Source organism: Osmerus eperlanus, chromosome 13 (assembly GCF_963692335.1).
Source record: "Osmerus eperlanus chromosome 13, fOsmEpe2.1, whole genome shotgun sequence".
Lineage (NCBI taxonomy): Eukaryota > Metazoa > Chordata > Actinopteri > Osmeriformes > Osmeridae > Osmerus > Osmerus eperlanus.
In genome coordinates this window covers 3,212,928-3,225,557 of record NC_085030.1, presented here as the reverse complement: position 1 = coordinate 3,225,557, position 12,630 = coordinate 3,212,928, and the positions used below count along the sequence as shown (strand labels likewise).

Genomic DNA, 12,630 nt, shown 5'->3' with positions numbered 1-12,630 from the left:
TTAAAGGTAATATTTACACAATTATTCTTGAATAATTGTGTAAATATTAGTTAGTTGAACTAACTATACTATTCTAAGCCACACTAAAATACAAAAACCTACAGTACTATCAATATCTAGCGTTAATCAACTATATTACTACTATACTAACAACTATATTAATAAAACGAATATCCTAGTCAAACTACACTATGTCAAACTCTAACCTATGTCTTCCAAATCCACCAACAACTGCGAAGAATAAGTTTGTTATCACAATTTGAATGTGTTGCTGAACCATCCACGAGATGGCCTGGCTCGTGAGTTCAGTCTCTAGTTTCAGTGGTGGTTTTAATCCAGCCACCTTGTTTGTTGTGTTACTCTTCTGTACCCATATGAATGGAGACTTTTGTGCCATACATGTTGTGTGTTAGTAGTACAGGGGATATGTTATAAACTTGTACAAGTATTTGTTTTTCACCCATTGACTCTTGATGTTTAACGTTCACATGCATTCTCTCAAAATAACTTGTGGCCAAAATGATTCCTACTGTGTTTATTGATTAACTTAATGTAAAACTAATATCAGCATAATACAAGTAATCTTTGTCTCCAGTTTCTGTTTCCTGGGTGTCCCCATATCTGAGGACTTCGCCTAATCCCTCAACACCCTTCCTGAGGACCTCTGCTGGTCCCTCAACACCATCCAACTCAGCCCAGCTACAGTTCCACGTCTGCCATCATTACCTTTACCTCGTCATTTATCACCATTGTCTCCACAACCTTCAATAAATTAAACATTATACACTTTTGACTGTCTACCAGTGTACTGATTGTAGCCTAACAATTTACAGTTAGGTCCATAAATATTTGGACATTGACACAATTTTCATCATTTTGGCTCTGTATACCACCACAATGGATTTGAAATGAAACAATCAAGATGTGCTTTAAGTGCAGACTTTCAGCTTTAATTTCACCAAAAATAATTGGACAAACTAACATAATCATAAATCTAATTGTCACTTTTAATACTTGGTTGCAAATCCTTTGCAGTCAATGACAGCCTGAAGTCTGGAACACATAGACATCACCAGACGCTGGGTTTCGTCCCTGGTGATGCTCTGCCAGGCCTCTACTGCAACTGTCTTCAGTTCCTGCTTGTTCTTGGGGCATTTTCCCTTCAGTTTTGTCTTTAGCAAGTGAAATGCATGCTCAATTGGATTTAGGTCAGGTGATTGCCTTGGCCATTGCAGAACATTCCACTTCTTTGCCTTAAAAAACTCTTTGGTTGCTTTCGCAGTATGCTTCGGGTCATTGTCCATCTGCACTGTGAAGCGCCGTCCTATGAGTTCTGAAGCATTTGGCTGAATCTGAGCAGATAATATTTCCAGAAACACTTCAGAATTCATCCTACTGCTTTTGTCAGCAGTCACATCATCGATAAATACAAGGGAACCAGTTCCATTGGCAGCCATACATGCCCACGCCATAACACTACCTCCACCATGCTTCACTGATGAGGTGGTATGCTTTGGATCATGAGCAGTTCCTTCCCTTCTCCATACTCTTCTCTTCCCATCATTCTGATACAAGTTGATCTTGGTCTCATCTGTCCATAGGATGTTGTTCCAGAACTGTACAGGCTCTTTTAGATGTTTTTTGGCAAACTCTAATCTGGTCTTCCTGTTTTTGAGACTCACCAATGGTTTACATATTGTGGTGAACCCTCTGTATTTACTCTGGTGAAGTCTTCTCTTAATTTTTGACTTTGACACAGATACGCCTACCTCCTGGAGAGTGTTCTTGATCTGGCCAACTGTTGTGAAGGGGTTTTTCTTCACCAGGGAAAGAATTCTTCTGTCATCCACCACAGTTGTTTTCCGTGGTCTTCCGGGTCTTTTGGTGTTGCTGAGCTCACCAGTGCGTTCTTTCTTTTTAAGAATGTACCAAACAGTTGATTGAGCCACACCTAATGTTTTTGCTATCTCTCTGATAGGTTTGTTTTGATTTTTCAGCCTAACGATGGCTTGCTTCACTGATGGTGACAGCTCTTTGGACTTCATATTGAGAGTTGACAGCAACAGATTCCAAACACAAATACCATACTTGAAATGAACTCTAGACCTTTTATCTGCTCCTTGTCAATGAAATAACGAACTCCCATGAGGGAATAACATACACCTGGCCATGGAACAGCTGAGCAGCCAATTTTCCAATTACTTTTGGTCCCTTAAAAAGGGGGGGGGCCACATATAAAATGTATTGTAATTCCTACACCGTTCACCTGATTTGGATGTAAATACCCTGAAATTAAAGCTGAAAGTCTGCACTTAAAGCACATCTTGATTGTTTCATTTCAAATCCATTGTGGTGGTATACAGAGCCAAAATGATGAAAATTGTGTCAATGTCCAAATATTTATGGACCTAACTGTAGGTTAGTTGGGGTTGGTATGAACAGAAATAATGCTTGATAGTGCTGATAGTGTTCAATGTTGGTTATGGGGATAATAATCACCTGGTATGTCTGGTTGGATTTTCTCTTCCATGAAGTGGCTGTGAAGCCATGAACGTTTCATCTCTGGCTTGGAACAGTGCAACCACCTGATAGGACTGCTATAAACACCCACAATATAAACATGGGGTACACATCTGTCCCCCCCAACTCAAGCCTGGCATGTTCCATCAAAGACATAGGTATCAGCACAAGAGCGTGTCTACTTCTACCTGGAAGAAAATGAAATCAAAACATACATAATATCAGCCTGCCTTATGCAACAAAGGTAAATGAAAAAAGGAATCTATTAATGAAACGGCTCTGTTTACTAAATGAACTTTATTTTTCACAGGTTTTGTGACAATTATAATCAATATAAATTCATAAGTAAAAACATGGGGGGGTAGTGTCCTTCAAAATGTTCTTTGATAACTGGTTCTGCAGCGTCGACCTGCAAGTCCAACTTGAGAAAATGAAAATTCATAGCGTTGGAACAGTAAGATCCAATCGGTTGCCAGGTTGTACCTTTACAGAGGATAAAATGATGAAGAAAAAAGGAAGAGGAACCTTTGAAGAGAGAGATACAAAACATGATGGTGTGTATCTGAGAGCAGTGAAATGGCATGACAATCGTTCAGTGACCTTGTTAAGCACATATGCAGCTGCCAACCCAACCAACATGGTCCAAAGGTGGGACAAGAAGGCCAAAGAAATGGTGGAAGTTGTGCGTCCCAATGTTGTATCCATTTACAACAAAAACATGGGTGGAGTAGACCTCCTCGACTCCCTAATAGCACTGTATCGCACAAAAGTACGATCAAAGAAGTGGTACCACCGACTGTTCTTTCATATGATGGATGTCACAATGGTGGAATCTTGGCTGCTCTACAGAAGGGATTGTACTGGGTGTGGTGTCCCAAAGAAGGAACAACTCAGCTTACTGGCCTTCACAATGGATGTGGCAAACTGCCTCTGCAATCAAGAGAAGGTATGCAGTAAGAGGGGAAGGCCATCTCTGAGTGTTGAGGCAAGTCTAGATGTAAAGCGAAAAAGAGGCCGTATTGCACCAGTACCACCAGCGCCAGTCCGGCTGGACAACACTGACCACTGGCCTGTCTACAATGACAGCAGAGGAAGGTGCAAATTCCCTGGATGCAAGGGCATAATCAAGGTCAAGTGCATGAAGTGTGACATTTTCCTCTGTTTCACTCCTGAGAAAAACTGCTTTTTTGACTTCCACACACAGTGAAGCTGTTGACCTAATGATACAAAAATCATTACTGTTTTAAATACAATGAAATTGAAATGAAATGACAATCTATTTTAGAGCCACTGTGTGAATTCCTAATGTAAAATTTTTAATGAAAATTAATTTTGTAAAAGTTTTTTCCTTTGTTGCGCGTTGTTGCTTGTAGGTAACAAACCTCCACTAAAAGGATCATTGACAGCCACTGTCTTGTTTTTTTCAGTACAGATGTTTCCATTTATTGTGTTTTTTAATAAGTACTTTCATGAAATGTGATAAAAACATTGAAATAAATATGAATCTTCAATAAAATTTATTTTTACCATTTACTACCGTTATTGCATGTCGTTGCCCCAAAGTAACATACTCAAATGTACCTCACCCCCACAAAATAAATTAAATTTTGTGTTCAAAGGCTTATTGTGCACCATAATAAGTACAAAAGTCTTTTGTACTTATTAAAAGTCTTTTTTTATCCATTATTTCATAAGGCATGCAGTAGGGGGTTAAAGAAAAACTGGAAAATGTAAAAATAACACAAAACCAAACAACATGTCCGACATAAATGAATAGGCATACACATAATCAATCGTGTCTGTTAAAAAATAATCTGTAATCATAGATTAATCATGTTGACAACAACAATGTTGATATTTGTAAATTAAAAATAATTATAATGTAAATTTCCTGCACCTTTCATGGACGTCCAAATGACGTCCAAAACAATTACTCAGTTTAAAGGCCAAATGTTGAACGTCAATATGACGTCCACGTTGGGTCACAGTTGGACGGACCAAATAGTGGACCTAGTTTGGACGTCGAACAGATGTCCAGGATTGGTCATGGACCGACGGACCCAATATAGACATGATCTGCACGTCTATCCGACGTCCAATGTTTAGAGGGTGACTTATGTCTCGAGAAATAAGTAATGTCATTCAAATCACTGGTGCACAAACATACAACGTTTGACTAATAAAATGACTAAATTCAATTGAATGGCCTGCCAACCGCCTTTAAACGAAACGAAGAATTTAATTGCCTCACGCGCTACTTCGCTTCATTTCTCATTTTGTTGCTAGCTACGATGGCAGAACGCACGAAACGGTCAAAGGCTTGGCTACATTTTATTAAAGCCAAAGATAAAGACGAAGCAAAGTGCAATATATGTTCTAAAGTAATTTCTTGTAAGGGGGGGAACACAACTGCGATGAACAAGCACCTCAACGTTGTGCATCAGATAAAGATAAAATGCAGTACCTTCGACTGTCTTCGAGTCGCAACGGTGCCATCTACAGCTGCCGTTGCAGGACAATCCTCTGGTGAGCGCACCTCAACTTCGTAGCAAGTCTCCATCGTTGACAATAATAAGCCAATTCAGGGCTCAACAGTGCAACTATTTCACTCGCATATGCCCCTAAAGTTTGATGTGTGCGCAAACTGCAAACATTATTTACGAACATAGTGTGTGAGTAAAGACTAGCATCCCCCCCCTCGCTGCTGATCATTCAAAACATAGTCACCGCGAGCATGGCTCTGTAGCATCCCACATCTGGGCAGTCCGACACTGGTTCTAATACATACAATTGATTTCAGAACGGAATCACTCCATACCCAACTGTCTCGTGAGTTCCATTCTCTTGTGTCTGTGACCACTCTGTCCAGTAGATTGCTATGGTCCATTGACTTATTACTGTAAAGACCAGAGAGTGTCCTCATGTGTTCAATCCCCCAATTAAGGAGAGATAAGGAGACTCCTTGTAGAAAGTGTTCATCTCTGTGAATTTTAAGACTTTGTGTGAGTATGCGTGTGTGCTTGTGTCTGTACTTGCATATTTGAGTCCAAGTGCATCAGTAATCCAGCGGTTTGCTTGGAATGCTGCAGCATGAAGGAATTACCATCTGTTAGTCCTCTGCCAGCATCAAAGACAACACTAACAGCCTTCCTCATGGATAATTACCCTTACATTACGTGCACCCAAATGCCTCTTTCTCTCTACATCTTTGCCTCTATATGCCTCAGGCCCTTCTACCTTATGCTGCCTCATTCACTCCTCTCATGCCTCACCAGGCTCCTTTAGTTTGAGCGTTTAACAGGCAGACACAGACATAATCTTGTGTTTTGAATAAGAGTAAGACACCAAATGTTTGATAGAGAAGATTTAAGGAAGCAACAGCTATGTCTAGGTTAGTAGATGGTAAAATTGTTTCAGAAGGCAGACATTATGCAAGTAATGAGGAGTGCACAACATAGCATGTTAACCTTTTTTCTTTTACCAGCCACAGATTATTACCTATCGAGGACATCTAATATGTAATGGATTCATAAAAGTACACTGTAGTAGACTGTGGCTAATGTTTGCTATTTTTATGGATAATAAAGCACTGCAGCCACATCCCAACATTGAATCCTAGTCAGTAAATTAGGACTGCATGGAGTATGCAGCCAGGAGAGACTGCAGGGTTGTTATTCTGCGTCCTGAACATCCTGCAGTATTGTTATTTAACAGCCAGGAGAGTATGCAGCCATTAGTCTGCAGAAATACTCTGTTGTTTTGGAGCAAGATGATTCTGCAGAGTTGTTAGTCTGCTGTCAGAAGATTCTAAAGCCTGTAGAGTCTGCTGTCAAGAAAGTCTGATGGGTTGTTAGTCTATTTCTAGGAGCATCTGCAGGGTTTTTATTCTGTAGCCGGAAGTCTGCAGCCATCAAAACATGCATTTAAGGGCACACCTCCTTTCACCAGCCTGGTAATGACTGAAAAATCAGACACACACTACACACACAGTCATGTATTGTATGCATCACACATATCACCATCTTGACATTAAACCCCCAAAAAGGATATGCTACCAAGTCATAATGTGTCTTTGTGTGAGTCACACAGACGGTGTTACCACTTCCCATCAGGGAGTCATGGGAAAACTGTCAACAATTCTCTCAGTCAAGGATCACCCTGACAACAGTCCTCCCTCCTAATGCCATTCTCTATTCCTCCCTTCTTCCTTGCTCCTCTCTTCCCCTTCTTTCTTTTACCACCTCTCTTCCAATCTGCCTCTATCCTCCCTTCTCTGTCCCACCCCCTCTATCCCTCTTTCCTCTCCTCCCTTTTCCATCTTCCTCCATCCTCCCTTGTCCTTTCTAGAGGACAGAGGTTTGAGAAACGCATTGAGAACATAAGAAAAGAGAGAGGAGAGGAATTGAAATGACAAAAAAAGAATAATAATAAGGTAAAAAAGAAAGGAACATGTAAAAGAGGGAAAGATATATATACTGCTGAAGAAAGAGTAGGGTCTGTTTAGTATTCCTCTACTGCTCTCTGTAAATGCTCCACCTCTTTTATCAGGTTGGAGAACATGAGCAATATGCCTGCGTCTCACTTTCTCTCCCTTTCTTTATTTTCTTTTTCTGTTTCATTTATCTTGTCTTTCTCCTCACTGTTTCCTATTTTACTGAATTCTTAATTCTCTCCCTACCTCCCTGCTATTCTATATACATCCCGTTCCTCCATCCGTCCTTTCCTCTCCCCTTTTCTCTCTCCCTTCTCTTGAAATATTACTTAACCCTCGTGCTGCCTTCGGGTCACATGACCCAAAGGTTCATAACGAACCATCGTTGTGTTTACCCAATTTTACCCAATACAAAAACAAATACAAATAATTTTCCTTTAACCATTCCAATGTGGGGGGTCTGAGACAGCCCGACAGTTAAAAGAAAATGCTTCACTTTGTTTTTGTATGAGGTAAATTTGTCGCAATACGACGGTGGGTCACAATGACTGATGGGTCAGAATGACCCGAAGATAACACAAGGGTGAAGAATCACAACAAACAAATGAAAATGGTGAGTGGTAAACCAAGCCGCCTTAATAGTTATTTGTTGTTACCAGCACAATTACCATGTAGTAGACACAGTCATCAGGCCAAGCCCTGCTCTGTCTGTCTTCTTTTTTTCTCCACTGCGGGCCTCTCCTCCTCCACAGAGATATATTGGTCTCTCAGGAGTGGCATAGCCTATAATGTCTGAGGGTTCCCAGGCAGTTGACATTTCCTCACAACCTGACACTGCATGACTAGAAGGGTGTTCTTCTCCCCCTTCTTTAGTTTGTATGTATGTATGTATGTATGTATGTATGTATGTATGTATGTATGTATGTATGTATGTATGTATGTATGTATGTATGTATGTATGAATGCCAATGGGATCTTAAACAAGTAGTTTAGACTCACACAAACGCACTACCACATTCAATGATTTTGCTCACACACACCTACACATGAAGCTGAAACCAATACATGCCTATAGAGGGAGCAGAAACAAACTCAACCTTTCTCTTCTCTCTCTCCTTCCCTTTGACTTTTCTGCCCTCCTTCCCCCGCTTGCTTTTTCTCTGACAGTCATTTTTCTGCTTTTCAATTTCACTGCACAGTCTCTCTACTGCTCACTCTACTCCCTCCCCTTGACTCTCACTCTCTCCTTCTGCTTTGTTACTCACTCACTCTGATTTAGCATTAGAGAGCAGAGCTAGGGAGCAGCGTTCCCTCACAAAGAGGGAACTGAGCTCTAACAGACAGGCAGGCAAGAAGACAGGCAGAGAGCATAGACAGACAGGCTTGTACAGAGTCAACAAACTGACACAGGACAGACAGGCTTGTTTACAGAGGCAGCCTGGATAGAGAAGAGAAGGTGGGAGGAAAACCATCACCTGAGCGACGGAGAGAGACTGAGCCTTAGAGTGCACCGACTGCATCCAGAGATGTAGGAGCTGCCACAAACCGTGCACCTCCCCCGTCGCCTTCTCTGCTCCATGACTCGGGAACTGTGAGCTTGTGTGAGACACATCTGCTGTGTGCGTGTCTGTGAGCCTTCCACTGCCTGCGTGTATCTGTGTGAGCTGTGGCGTTGGCTGGCGTGACCTAGGAGAGAGAGGGAAAACAGACGAGAGAAGCCACCTCTGCACAGGGGTATGATCTTTTGATCCCGTTGCTTTACATACACGCACACATTAAAAAACACCTCAGTTCTGGTGGAGTCTGATGTGATCTGGCCAGTCTCTGCTGCCCAGTAGGAGGGCAAGTAGGCATACAACAGGGGACTCTGTTACAGCCAAAGAGAGAAGACCGAGAGGAAAAGATAGAAAAAAACACCGGTAAGAGACTAATGATTAGCTCTGCATTTTTTCAGAGATGATAGACAGCTAATGTGGCTCTGAGATCCTCTCTCTTGTAATCGCACTGCTCTTCTCCTCTAATTGCATCTCTTCTATCATCTAATTTCTTTTTTCTCTCTTTTCGTCTAGTAAGTGTGTGATTAAGTGTTCATGTTGATGTGTTCAGCTTGTTTGTGCTAGCACAGAGGGCTATGTTGCATGTTGATTCATTTACTGGTAGGTTGGGTGACCATCAGCAGGTTTATAAACGTCTCCTGCACACAGTCTGAATCTATCTGATGGCTGGTCAACGCTACTGTGGTGAGAGAAATGCCATCAAGAGATGGAGAGAAAAAGCATTAGAGAATGGGGAAATGGAGGAACAGGCAGAACATATATAGAGAGATGTATAAGATACAGAGAAAAAGATAAGAGTTGGGGACAGGGAACACGGAGAGGGGGGAGAGAGTGATAGAGACAAACAGACCGAGAAAATCTCATTAAAACCAGTTGCGTGTCTAAGCGGTGAACTGCAGTCTGAAGTGTTGATCCTGTTCTTCAAGGTGATGCTGTAAAACACACTCTCCCTCAGCAGTTTGTGATTATACAAAAAATGCTTACAATAGACACAGAATTCTGTGTCTATTGTAAATTATTCCTGGTGTGTTCTGTTTTTCATAGAAGAGGAAGAAGGAAAAAGGGATTTTGGAGAGATGATAACAGAGGGATGATGTTGCTGAGGAATGACACTGGAGAGATGCCGATGGAAATATGAGGATGAAAGGAATAGGATGGAGGCATGGAAATATAGAAAGGGACGATGAAGGAGGGAAGATGATGATGGGGGCATGAATGAATACTGTGAACCAGTATGCAGTGAAATGGGGGAGGGGCAGGTAGATTCCCATTTAGCAGACGCTTTTTAGTTATTTATGAATTGCCATTTGTCATGGTATGTATTTCACAATGTACAGTGGTATACGCAGAAAAGCAAAATACTATGTATGCAACCTTTACATGACCCTTTAACACATGCAATTAACAACAAAATTGCATTATTTACACAGAAAGCAAGCCATATACAAGCCCTTGTATATGCACTTGCAGGACATACTGTAGCTGGATTGACAGGCATCTATATGAATGGTGATTACTTGAAGAAAAAGCTAAGACAAGTCATTTCACAGAATGTAAAAATATATTTTTAAGGACTAATTAGTGGTGTGACAAACACAATGACAGTCATGTAATTAACTCGTTTGAGGGGTGCATATTGAATTTTTACAAAATACTATGGGCAAGCATAAAGGCTGGGGGGTTAAGGGGTGGCCTGAACAAAGCAAATGGTGTTTTCTTGTCTGGCCAGATCGTGTCAACTAATCACCGTATCCTTTTCTTTAAAGGTGACATGACATGAAAACTTCACTTTAGGAGGTTATTTAACATTAATATGAGTTCCCCTAGCCTGCCTTTGGTCCCCCAGTGGCTAGAATTTTCGATCGGTGTAAACCAAGCCCTGGGTGTTCTTCTCCGCCTTTCAGAAAATGAAAGCTCAATTGCTCTGTTTGAAAATCTCCTCTTTGTTACGTCACAAGTAGGAAGGTTACCTCCCCTCTCTCTGCTTTGCCCGCCCAGATAATCTGGCCCGCCCATAAGAAACTGAGCTACGACCGTGCAAGTGTTTTTATCTTCGAGAGACATCACGGCTTGCAAACGAACGAAGCATTACATTTGCTCAGTTTGTATGTACAAAGGGAAAAAAAATATTTTTACAGTTCCTTCATCCAAGCCTCTGAAGACCCAGTGTCTTAATTTTATTTTCTCTGGAAATGCGCCTACACAACTTCTGTTGTAGGCGCATTTGTTTTGTATGTCTGCGCCAAACACTTCAGCCACAACGGTTTCCTCAACTTGAGCTAATACAAAACTGGCCTTGCTGAAATTAAATTCTGGATCAGTATTAACTCTCCTTCGTCCAGCTACTAACCTCGGACAAGTAAGTTAACTAACGCTATATCATTTTGTAGCTTTACTGTATATTGTTACCTAGCTTGCTACCCTTAGAATGTGGCTGTAACATTAGCTCTGCAGCTAAAAGCTGAGTTACTGTCGCTAATGTAAAGGTAGATAGCATCAAGTATGTGTGTGAATACACATGCTGTAACGTGAGTGTTGTACAATTCTTTGTTATTTGGATAACCGTTCTGCTGTTGGTGTTATGGCGCGCGCGATATCCGCCTTTCCCCTCATTGAAATGACTGAGTGTGTACCTCTGCAAACCAGGGTTATCAGATGAGAATGGGCAAATTCTAGGCATCTTACAGCAACGGGGCTGCAGCCATTGCGATACATCCATTGTAAACATTAGCGCATGGTGCAGCCCCTCCGCTCCTCATTAGCATTTAAAGCTACAGACACCAAAACAGCGCGTTCTGAGGAAAGCTTCTTGTGGGACTGCTAGTAGTGGCTGTAATTCTGCACCAAGGCTGAATTTCGGGAAAGAGACTTCTGATACAGTATTAGGGGACCACTAAGGCCTATATAAAAGCATCCAAAACAGCATGTCATGTCACCTTTAAAAAATGTAATTCTTCAAAATGTGTGTATGCATGGTCCAAAGCTTAAATATAAATGTGAAATGGTCTCACACCAGGTTTAGTTTTTTTTTTTAAACCTGTGCATGAAAACTGAGTGGACACACTATGAACGACACACTTGATTTCCAAACCAGATATAATTCAATTATTGGATTTAAAGAAGCACCAGAAGTGGAAAAAACTACTAAAAAATCGTTTTTCTGCTTTATCTGAATCTAACCCTACATATATCTGGGCTAGACTCAATAGGCCAACTAAAACAGTCTTCATTAAAACAAAACATTTTAGGTGAGAAGGGGAGAGAGAGATTCATCAGCATCAAGCTGATGAATCTCCCCACATCAAGGGGTGCAAGTGTGTGCTGGATGCACTCATTCTGTGGCTTGTGGCTGGCAGAGATGAGATGTCCACCATTGCAGCATAACACATTTATCATTCTCTATGCAGTAAAGACACATGCACACACAACCCCACAAGAATCAAGGAAGCTTTTACTTAGATGAAAAGGTCTCATCTCATCAGGTGACCAGATAGACACCAGAGATCAGAAACACCACTTTGCTTAGAAGAAAGGAAGAGTAGGTGAGAGAGGTGGGGAAAACCGGGAGAGTAAGAAGGTGGGGGAGAATGGGAGAAAGTTGAAAAAGCAAAAGGAGAGGGAGAAAGAATGATAAACTGAGACAATAGAGAGGGAAAACAGAGGGAAAGACAGAAGGAGAGAAAGACGGCAATAGGCAGAGCAATAGAAAGAAGCAGATGAATTAGAAGATTTAACTTAAAATGAGACAAAAAGTACCTTTTGGTACTGTAGATTCAGTTTGATTGACGTGGCTCTCATTGTGGGTGGTTGATTGGGTATTTTCTTACACAGTGTGTTTCTTGTTTGAGATAATGTGTGCATGAATGTGTGTCCGTGTGTATGAGTGAATGAGTGAGTGTGTGTCTGAGTGTGATGCTTGTCAAAAAGTCAAGAGACATAAATAACAGTAATTACCATACTAATGTAGAGCATTCCTCTGTATGGTCTGAGAGAAAGGGGTTAGAAGGGGGCATTTTAGTGTGACGTCAGCTTAGAAAAATAAGAACCACACACCCACACATACATTTACCTATCTATCATAAACAGCTGCAGCTTGAAGCCTTTGCTTCATGTGCAAGTACC

At 41.2% G+C, this 12,630-nt stretch overlaps 1 protein-coding gene across 2 annotated transcripts in view; it reads left to right on the top strand.

Annotated features, from left to right (window-relative positions):
- Nucleotides 1–8,232: 8,232 nt before the first annotated feature.
- Nucleotides 8,233–12,630, top strand: part of frmpd3 (FERM and PDZ domain containing 3) — a 300,032-nt gene continuing 295,634 nt past the window's right edge. For both annotated transcript variants that reach the window (XM_062475783.1, XM_062475781.1), the window contains exon 1: nucleotides 8,233–8,871. The gene's annotated coding sequence lies outside the window, so the exon portion shown is untranslated. The remainder of the gene's footprint in view (nucleotides 8,872–12,630) is intronic.